We start from the raw sequence: 9652 nt of genomic DNA on the forward strand, positions 1-9652 counted from the left end.
CAAAAGAAAGGAAATCAGTGTAATGAAGAGATATATGTTGCTTTATTGGAACACTGTTCAAAATAGCCAAGATATGGAATCAACCTAAGTGCCCATCAACAGACGAACGGACGAAGAAACTGTGGTGCATGTACACAATGGAATATTACTCAGCCATAAAAAGCATAAAATCGTGTCATTTTCAGCAACATGGATAGAACTGAAGGTCATTACATTAGGTGAAATAAGCCAGGCACAGAAAGACAAATTTTGCATGCTGTCACTCGTGGGAACTTTATGGAGGCAGAGCGTTGGTAAGTGGTTACCAGAGGCTGGGAAGGGTAATGGTGGAGAGAAAGAGAAGTTGGTTAATGGGCACAAAAATAAAGTTGAATGGAATAAGACCTCTTGTTGAACAGTGCAGTATGGTGATTATAGTTAACAGCAATTTGTTGTGCAGTTCAAAATGGCTGGATAAGTGGAATTAGAATGTTGCCAGCATAAAAGGGTAAATGTTTAGGTGATGAATGTCTCAATTGCCCTGGTTCAATCATTACATATTTTATGCATGTATCAAAATACCAAATGTACCCCCAACATTTGTACAACAATTATGTATCAATAAAAACATCTCATGAATAATTTTGAATATTGATTTTAGATGGAATCAATAGTGTTTTGCATATATTAGCTTAATTAAAATGTTAAAAAATTTAAAACACAATATATCTATTAGAATTGGTGAAATGATGCAAATTTTAAAAACGGACAATGCTTTGATCATTAATGAGGTCTAGAAAAAAAAAAAGAAAAAAATGAACAATTCCTAGTGCTGGTGAGGATGAAGAACAGCTGGAACTGTCATATATTGCTGGTGGGAACATCATAAGGTTACAGCCACCTTAGAAAACAGTTTGACATTTTCTTAAAAAGTTAAGTATGCCCCATGATCCAGTGATTCCACTTCTATGCATTTACCCAAGGAAAGTGAAAACATACGTTCATACCAAAACCTGTACACGAATGATGATAGCGGCTTTATTTACAATTGTCCCAAACTGGAAACCACCCAAATGTTCTTCAGCTGGTAAATGGATAAACACACTGTGATTTATCCATACAAAGAAAGACTGCTCAGCAAAAGAAACAAACTATTGATATATGCAACAAAATGGATGAATCTCAAATGCATTATTATGCTAAGTGAAAGAAGCCAGATTCAAAAGGCCGTATGCTGGATGATTCCATTATGACATCCAGAAAAAGAAAATCCATAGGCACAAAAAAAAACCAGATCTATGATTGCCAGAGGCAGGGGGAGGCAGTGGCTACAAAGGGACACCAGGAAATGTTTAGACACAGAGTGACAGAACTGATCTATATCTTAATTATGACGGCAGGCGCATGACCATGTGCGTTTGTCAAAGCTCAGAGATTTACACACTATAAAGAGTAAATCTTACAGTATGTAAGTTGAATTTGTATGATGTTCAACCATCACTGTGGTCCTCACAGCTGGAAGAACTTGACAGTATGTGAGTTTCACTTTTGTTCTTTCAATTTTCTTTTCTGTTCCTATCAATCCAAAAAGCATTGCGTGGATACATGTATCATGCACCCTGCTAAGCATTTCTGAGATTACAAAAGAAGTTTAAAACTAGGTTTTCGACCTCGAGTTGTTCATAAATATGAGGACAGGCATTGCAATTAAGACTTTATCTGGTAAGTAATAAATGGTCATTATAAGTCCTCAAATATAGAGATGACTAATGAATGCAACATCTTAAAAGGTCAATCAGAAAGTCCTTTGTTGTATAGATTAGACCACGCAGAACTCAGCTGGGAGGTACTAAAGGAGAAACTCTTTAAGACATAAATTGCACGAACCTGGAAGTGAGGTGGGTGATCAGAACGCAGACAGAGAGATGGCGCCTCTCAGTACCTGGTTGGCTGATTAAAGCACATATCCAGGGACAGAGCTGGGGCGCCTAACAATGAGAACTCAGCTTTCATGACGTTTTATAGACCTTTGTAACTTATAAAAAAAGGGCACCGTGTACTTTTTTGTCCTGGGCCAGGCCCCAATCTGTCTGTGTCATGACAGAGGGGATAGAAAGGGCTAAATCCAATGGCACTAAACAAATGAGAGAGAAAAAAATAGACTAGAATATAAGGAATGAAGCAGAGAAGGATTAAAACGGTGATTTCAAAGTTATCATCTAGATAGAATTCAGCATCAATAAACAGAGAAGACTGAACAGATGGGGGTGGAGATGTATGATCTGAGAACGGGTCATCCAGTTTGGAGGTGTTCTCTTCACCCCAGCTGCCCTGGGCTTCTTCGCCATTCCTAGAACAAGCAGGCACACTCTGGTTTCAGAGCCTTTGAACGGGCTCTTCCCTTTGCTTGAAATGCTCTTTTCCCCACAGTTACGTGGGGAAAAGTGAGTTACCCCTCAAGGCTTTTCCACTTCTTTATACAAGCCACACCTTCTGTATGAGGCCCACCTGACCAACCTGTCTAAAACTGTAACCACCCCCGCCCCAGTCTCTACGGCCTGCTGATTCTTTTCTTTTCCTCAGCACTTACTGTCTTCGTGCCTGCTAGCGTGCTTTACTCACTTATAATGCCTGCTGTTTACTGCCTGCCTCCTTTTGCTGGAATGCAAGCCCTCAAGGGCAGGGATCATTAGCTATTTTGTTCATGGATACATCGCAAGCACCCAGAATACTTGGTACATGTTAGGTGCTCAATAAATATTGATGAATAAAGAAATCATGCTACTTTACTGAGCATATTCTGGGACTACTATATTTTGCTGTGTGCTTTACATCAGGCGTCCCCAACCCTGGGACCATGGACTTCCCCAGATGGGACGGGGAGGGGGGTGCTTTTAGGATGATTGAAGTGCATTACATTTATTGTGCACTTTATTTCTATTATTATAATATATAATGAAATAATTATACACAACTCACCGTCATGTAGAATCCGTGGGAGCCCTGAGTTTGTTTTCCTGCAACTAGACAGTCCCAACTGGGAGTGATGGGAGACAGTGACAGATCATCAGGAATTAGGCTCTCATCAGGAGCACAGCCTAGATCCCGTACATGCAGGGTTCAAACACAGACACACAGACCCCAGAGCCTGCTCTGGCCACGTAGTTGGCTGGTGCCCAGAAGCCCAGCAGAGTCTTGGTTGGCTGGTATACTGCAAAGATCAGATCTATGAGTTGGATTTGTCAGTGGAAGCCGTTTGGAGGAATGAGTTATCCCAGAGAAACTGGTGCTGACGATTTGGGCTGACAAAGAGGCTAAGACTGCTGCTACGCTTGCACCCTTTGAATCAAACTGGAATTTGAACTCATTTTCACTTCTCAATGGTTTATAAGGAATACAAGGTTTAAATTTACATTTTTTTAAAGGTATATGCAGGGTGAATCCCTTTTAGTCTCCACTTTTCAGCAAAGTTTACCTAAAATAAAATCCATTTACTGCTGACACGGGAATTGCCATATGTGGGTAGTTGATGTGGCTTCTGTTTTACTGTATGGACAGGAAAATTTGTTATACTTTATATGCCATCTCTAAGAATTTATTATTGAAATGGGATTAACAACACAAAAATAGTACTGCAGAAAAGCAGATCTTAACTTGGAACGTGTTTGATCAATTTCAGGAGCAGCCCCTGATTGTAAAAATACCCTCAACCCCCTTAGACATGGATTCACCCTTCGGGTGTGGGCTTAGGGCAGGGTGACCTTTCACTCCCTTTTGGTGAGCGCCCTCTTGTGGTGGACTGTGAGTATGCACGGCTCCGTCTTCAGGATTCTTTGTGAGACAGAACGAGCCTTCCCTGACATCCGGGGTGAGAAGCACACCCTGCATGATCCTGCTTCTTCTGTAGTCTCTGCTGTTCTTTAAACATAAGGGCAAATGCACTGTTTTCATTTCTAGACTTTATTTTTGACCGTATATTTTTATGCCCACTGCTGTTACTGTGACCAATTTTAGTTATAATTATTTTCTCTTTCTATTTTATGGAGGATAATTAGCAAATGGAAATAGAAAAAAACTTAAATGGGTTTAAAAAACCTTTACATTTTAAATTCGAAGTCCACTCCTTATCCAGACAACTCCCCATTTTTGTGTTAAAAGCATAAACAAATGTGTGTTTAAGGATGAGAATAACAGAAGAATATCTTAGGATTTCGAATTCCTCTCATTCAGAAGCTGTCTGAAGGTCAGGGGGAAATGAGAAGGCTTGGAGGAGATGTAGAATGATTGTGTAAGCTCTCAGCATGTGTCGCTCATGCATGGACACTTGATACCACACCTCCTGGGAAATGATCATGGATAGTATGGGTAGATCCCTACTGCTGATTGCAGTCAGTTCCATATAATGGCTGCCATTTTAATTAATTTCACTCAATCAAGGGAAGACGTCTCATGCTGATTTCATCATACACTGAAAAGGTTTTGGCTCTTTGGAGTCAAAGAGAACTGAGCTTAAATCTAAACTCTGACACTTACTGTGACTTCGGGCAAATCATTTGATCTCCCTTGTTGCAATGAAAAGACAGCAGTCCCCGCATGGTAGGGTCAGTTGGCTCAAAGAAGTCAATGAGCAGGTGAGCCTGGAGAGCCTTTCCCGAAGTCATTCCAGGAAAGCTCCCTTCCCTTCTGCCTTCCCACCCACTCTTCACTGATTTATTATAGTGTAGCTGGGGACACCAGACACACACTGAGACATGGAACAGGCGGGAGATAATAAATGGAAAATGATTTGGTGTGTACACCGAAATTCCCTTATTGTATCATCAATTTGTCTTTACATGTTTGGAGGCTGTATCAAGAAAGTCTATAAATATAGAATTGTTATGTCTTCCTGGAGAGTTGAGGCTTTTACAAATACTTTCACATAAGGTAACCCGTAGTAACGTTATTTTCCCAAGAAGCTCGTTTGTTTGATATTCCCCAGGTACGCCAGCTCTCTTTTGGCTAATATGTGCTTGGTTCAGGTCTGTGATTCGATATCTGCAGTTCTGAAAACCAAAAAGCTTGGAAAACAGAAAGTTATTTTTATAATTCTTTTGGCAGTGAAACCTGATCTATGCCAGTGTAACACTATTTATAGTCTTTATTTATTCTACTTAGTGTGAATATTTATGTTTCTTTCAGAAATATTACTGTGTTTGATTATGGGGTGCTGTCTGAAGCTCCACTGTGTGTTATGTAATGTATAACATAAACCCTGTATTAATTTATTAAATTAAAATTAATCTGAATTTGAAACACATTTGACTCTAGGGTTTAGGTTAAGAGTTTGGGGGTGCACTCTCTAGAAATATCTTCTTCTATCTTCTTATGTTTTAGGTATGTATCTTTAAGTAGCATTTAAAGCTGGATTTGCTTTTAATTTAATATAACAATCTGTCTTTTAAATGGAAGATCGAGGCTATTTAGATCTATATTTCTGGCCAGATACGGTGGCTCACACCTGTAATCACAGCACTCTGGGACGCTGAAGCAGGCGGATTGCTTGAGCCCAGGAGTTGTAGACCAGCCTGGGCCACATAGCGGAACCCTATCTTGACTAAAAATACAAACAAACAAACGAACATTAGCTGGGTGTGGTGGCACATGCCAGTAATCCCAGCTCCTCAGGAGGTGGGAGGATGGCTTAAGCCAGGAGGTTGAGCCGTGGTCGTGCCGCTGCACTCCAGTCTGGGTGACAGAGTGAGAGACCCTGTCTCAAAAAAGGAATGACAGCAGGTGGGGTGTGGTGGCTCATACCTGTAATCCCAGCACTTTTGGAGGCCAGAGGACGAGGCGGGTGGATCACAAGGTCAAGAGATCAAGACCATCCTGGCCAACATGGTGAAACCCTGCGTCTACTAAAAATACAAAAATTAGCTGGGCATGGTGGCACATGCCTGTAGTCCCAGCTATTCCAGAGGCTGAGGCAGGAGCATCGCTTGAACCCAGGAGGCTGAGGTTGCAGTGAGCTGAGATCTCACCACTGTGTTCCAGCCTGGGTGACGGAGTAAGAGTCCATCTCAGCAAAAAAATAAATATAATAATAATAATAAGATAAAAAATATGGTACATTGTCGCGAGAATAAAAAGGAGAAAAAAATAATAATTAATAAAAATAAATTTAAAAATCTGTTTCTGATGTATTTGAATTTCTTTTTCCTCTCTTTTTTCTTCCTAAATGCTCCGCTTCGTCTATGGTTTTCTTGCTTCCAGCATTCTGTTGGATTAATTGAGCTTCTCTTTTTTTCCCCCAAGTTTTTACTCATTTAGCTAGAAAGTCATATATTCTCTTTATTCTCGTAATGGTTACTTTTGAAATATTTTTTCTGCATATTTAACTTACAAAGTCTAAAATCGTTCCCGATCTTTAGCCTACGTTTCATGAATTCTGAGACGTTTCATGGCTCCAGCTTGGCCACACGCTCCCAGCTTACAATGCTGTCGTCTCGTAGCTTTGTTATATCTTATTTTTAAATCACAAAACTTTTTTTGTGATTTAAAAATAAGATATAACGTTATTATTTAATAAAGATGTTTGTTTTGGTTTGTGGCTCTATTTACTAATTTGTTTGCACATCAAATTATGTATCAAACGAACAGTTTTTGAACAGTTACTATATGCCCGAGGACTCAGCTGTGAGCAAAATGAAGTCTCAGACATACGGGGCCTCATTTCCAGCTCCTACTAACAGTTTCTTCTTCCCTTCAGATCTTTCTTCTGGGATCATTTTCCCTCTTCTTCCTGTGTATCTCTTAGATGTTCTTCTACTGGGGTTTTGTTGAATCTTAATTCTTTTTGCATTTTAGATAGCTTTATTGAGATATAATTTGCATACCACACAATTCCCCTACTTAGAGTGTATAATTAATTTTTTTTAATTTTTATATATTTTATTGTGCTTTAGGTTCTGGGGTACATGTGCAGAACATGCAGGATTGTGGCATATGTAAATACATGGCAATGTGGTTTGCTGCCTCCATCCCCGTCACCTATATCTGGCATTTCTCCCATGTTATCCCTCCCCAACTCCCCATCCCCCACTGTCCCTCCTTTAGTCCCCCCCAACAGACCACAGTGTGTGATGCTCCCCTTCCTGTGTCCATGTGTTCTCATTGTTCAACACCCACCTGTGAGTGAGAACATGCGGTGTTTGATTTTCTGTTCTTGTGTCAGTTTGCTGAGAATGATGGTTTCCAGGTTCATCCATGTCCTTACAAAGGACACGAACTCATTGTTTTTTATGGCTGCGTAGTATTCCATGGTGTATCTGTGCCACATTTTCCTTGTCCAGTCTATCATCGATAGGCATTTGGGTTGGTTCCAGGTCTTTGCTATTGTGAACAGTGCCGAAATGAACATATGTGTGCATGTGTCTTTATAATAGAATGATTTATAATCCTTTGGATATATACCCAGTAATGGGATTGCTGGGTCAAATGGAATTTGTATTTCTAGGTCCTTGAGGAATCGCCACACTGTCTTCCACAATGGTTGAACTAGTTTACACTCCCACCAACAGTGCAAAAGTGTTCCTATTTCTCCACATCCTCTCCAGCATCTATTGTCTCCAGATTTTTTAATGATCGCCATTCTAACTGGCATGAGATGGTATCTCAATGTGGTTTTGATTTGCATTTCTCTAATGACCAGTGATGATGAGCATTTTTTCATATGTTTATTGGCCTCATATATGTCTTCTTTTCAAAAGTGTCCGTTCATGTCCTTTGCCCACTTTTGAATGGGTTTGGTTTTTTTTTTTCTTGTAAATCTGTTTTAGTTCTCTGTAGATTCTGGATATTAGCCCTTTGTCCGACGGGTAGATTGCAAACATTTTTTTCCCATTCTGTTGGTTGCTGGTTCACTCTAATGATTGTTTCTTTTGCTGTGCAGAAGCTCTGGGGTTTAATTAGATCCCATTTGTCTATTTTGGCTTTTGTTGCCAGTGCTTTTGGTGTTTTAGTCATGAAGTCCTTGCCTTGCCTATGTCCTGAATGGTTTTGCCTAGGTTTTCTTCTAGGGTTTTTATGGTGTTAGGTCTTATGTTTAAGTCTTTAATCCATCTGCAGTTAATTTTAGTGTAAGGTGTCAGGAAGGGGTCCAGTTTCTGCTTTCTGCACATGGCTAGCCAGTTTCCCCAACACCATTTATTAAACAGGGAACCCTTTCCCCATTGCTTGTTTTTGTCAGGTTTGTCAAAGATTGATGGTTGTAGATGTGTGGTGTTCGCTCCGAGGCCTCTGTTCTGTTCCATTGGTCTATATCTGTTTTGATACCAGTATCATGCTGTTTTGATTACTGTAGCCTTGTAGTATAGTTTGTAGTCAGGTAGTGTGATGCCTCCTGCTTTGTTCTTTTTGCTTAGAATTGACTTGGCTATGCGGGCTGTCTTTTGGTTCCATATGAAGTTTAAGGTGATTTTTTCCAGTTCTGTGAAGAGGGTCATAGGTAGCTTGATGGGGGTAGTGCTGAATCTATGAATTACTTTGGGCAGTATGGCCACTTTCGCAATATTGATTCTTCCTAACCATGAGCATGGGATATTTTTACATCTGTTTGTGTCCTCTCTTATTTCCTTGAGCAGTGGTTTGTTGTTCTCCTTGAAGAGGTCCTTTACATCCTTAGTCAGTTGTATTCCTGGGTATTTTATTCTCTTTGTAGCAATTGTGAATGGGAGTTTGCTCATGATTTGTCTCTCTGTTATTCTGTTATTGGTGTATAGGAATGCTTGTGATTTCTGCACATTGATTTTGTATCCTGACACTTTGCTGAAGTTGCTTATCAGTTTCAGGAGATTTGGGGCTGAGATGATGGGGTCTTCTAAATATACAATCATGTCATCTGCAAATAGAGACAATTTGACTTCCTTGTGTCCTAATTGAATATCCTTTATTTCTTTTTCTTGCCTGAATGCTCTGGCTAGAACTTCCAATAGTATACTGAATAGGGGTAGTGAGAGAGGGCATCCTTGTCTAGTGCCAGATTTCACAGGGAATGCTTCTAACTTTTTCCCATTCAGTATGATATTGGCTGTGGGTTTGTTGTAAATAGCTTTTATTGTTTTGAGATAAGTTCTGTTGATACCTAGTTTATTGAGAGTTTTTAGCATAAAGGGCTGTTGAATTTCGTCAAAGGCCTTCTCTGCATCAATTGAGATAATCATGTGGTTTTTGTCTTTGGTTCTGTTTATGTGGTGAATTACGTTTATAAACTTGCGTATGTTGAACCAGACTTGCATCCCCGGGGTGAAGCCTACTTGATCATGGTGGATAAGCTTTTTGATGTGCTGTTGCAATCTGTTTGCCAGTATTTTATTGAAGATTTTTGCATCTATGTTCATCATGGATATTGGCCTGAAGTTTTCTTTTCTTGTTGAGTCTCAGCCGGGTTTTGGTATCAGGAAATGATTTGGGAAGGATTCCCTCTTTTTGGATTGTTTGGAATAGTTTGAGAAGGAGTGGTTCCAGCTCCTCATTGTACGTCTGGTAGAATTCGGCTGTGAACCCATCTGGACCTGGGCTTTTTTTGGTTGGTAGGCTATTAATTGCTGCCTCAACTTCAGCCCTTGTAATTGTTCTATTCAGGGTTTCAACTGCTTCCTGGTTTAGGCTTGGGAGGAGGCAAGTGTCCAGGAAT

The sequence above is a fragment of the Sapajus apella genome, unplaced genomic scaffold (assembly GCF_009761245.1).
Source record: "Sapajus apella isolate SASKATOON/1434 unplaced genomic scaffold, GSC_monkey_1.0 scaffold63, whole genome shotgun sequence".
NCBI lineage: Eukaryota > Metazoa > Chordata > Mammalia > Primates > Cebidae > Sapajus > Sapajus apella.